The sequence below is a fragment of the Mus caroli genome, chromosome 11, assembly GCF_900094665.2.
Source record: "Mus caroli chromosome 11, CAROLI_EIJ_v1.1, whole genome shotgun sequence".
Taxonomy (NCBI): Eukaryota; Metazoa; Chordata; class Mammalia; order Rodentia; family Muridae; genus Mus; species Mus caroli.
In genome coordinates this window covers 28470429-28471841 of record NC_034580.1, presented here as the reverse complement: position 1 = coordinate 28471841, position 1413 = coordinate 28470429, and the positions used below count along the sequence as shown (strand labels likewise).

Below are 1413 nucleotides of genomic sequence, written 5' to 3'. Positions count from 1 at the left end.
AATTATTCAGTAACCAAAAAGTAACCAAATTATTCAGTCACTCCATCCAAAAATGATGGAGTGACGTGGAGTATGACTGCCCTCCTGAGAGGCACCACGGACTCTACACAGAGCAACTACTTCAGAGTCATGGGTGCCTCGCTACCAAAGCTGGCAGCACCTGGGGAAGGTTGTTTAGGCTTTTCCTTAGGATGTGTCCCTGTCCCTGTGCCTCCAGGGTGAAGAGAGCTTGGCAAAAAGCCTGAATCACACAGACGTGAGGAGGGAAAGGACAGAGGGTGAAGCTGTCATGACAGGCAGGAGAAGTTTGCAAACATGGACCTCAAAAATATGCATAAAGTCTTTTTGCCCCATCTACTGCGAGGATGAAGACCATCCTCAGCCATCAGACTGTCCACATTTCCGAGAATGTCGAAATCACTCCGAAGGGCGCACAGTCATTGTGAAGGGCCCCAGGGGGACTCTGCGGAGGGACTTCAATCATATCAATGTGGAGCTGAGTCTTCTTGGAAAGAAAAAGAAAAGGCTCCGGGTTGACAAATCTTGGGGTAACAGAAAGGACCTGGCCACTGTCAGAACCATCTGTGATCATGTTCAGAACATGATCAAGGGTGTCACACTGGGCTATCATTACAAGATGAGGTCTGTGTATGCTCCCTTCTCCACCAACATCGTTATCCAGGAGAATGGGTCTTTGGTTGAAATCTGAAATTTCTTGGGTGAAAAATACATCCGCAGGGTTCGGATGAGGAGAGGTGTTGCTTGTTCTGTGTCTCAAGCCCAGAAGGATGAGTTAATCCTTGAAGGAAATGATATTGAACTTGCTTCAAATTCAGCCGCCCTGATTCAGCAAGCCACAACAGTTAAAAACAAGGATCTCAGAAAGTTTCTGGACGGCATATGTGTCTGGGAAGGGAACCGTGCAGCAGGCTGACGAGTGAGGAGACCTCGGTTTCCTGGCTCCAGAAACGAGATCCTGATCACAAGTACAATTTGGGTCTCTTTTGGGAGAATAAAAGACTTATATATTTTTAAAATATGCATAAAAATTTAGCTCTAATGCTTCTTGAGTCTTAAATTCTGTGTGCTGAGGAGTCCAAGGTTCTCAATGAAGAAGTTGAAGAGAGGAGGGGGCAAGCAGCTCCTTTTATAGTGGGCTGGACCATCCTGGCTGTTGCCAGGTAACTATGGGGAGGAGCATACCTGGCTGTTGCCAGGTAACTGTGGGGGTGGACTCCAGACAGAATACCAGGAGCTTGGGGCATTGCCTATGTGACTGATGGCCACACACCTCTCTGCAGGGGGTGGGGAAAGGGCTATAGGAGGCTGTAGCTGTGACAGGAGCCAGGGTCCCAGGAGGCATGGCCAAACACCTGCCATCCCTTGGGGTCACTGGGGTTCTGGGCCTTTGCT

General features: G+C 48.8%; 1 pseudogene; it reads left to right on the top strand.

Annotated features, from left to right (window-relative positions):
- Window positions 1–365: 365 nt before the first annotated feature.
- On the top strand, window positions 366–941 carry LOC110305958 (annotated as a pseudogene).
- Window positions 942–1413: the final 472 nt, after the last annotated feature.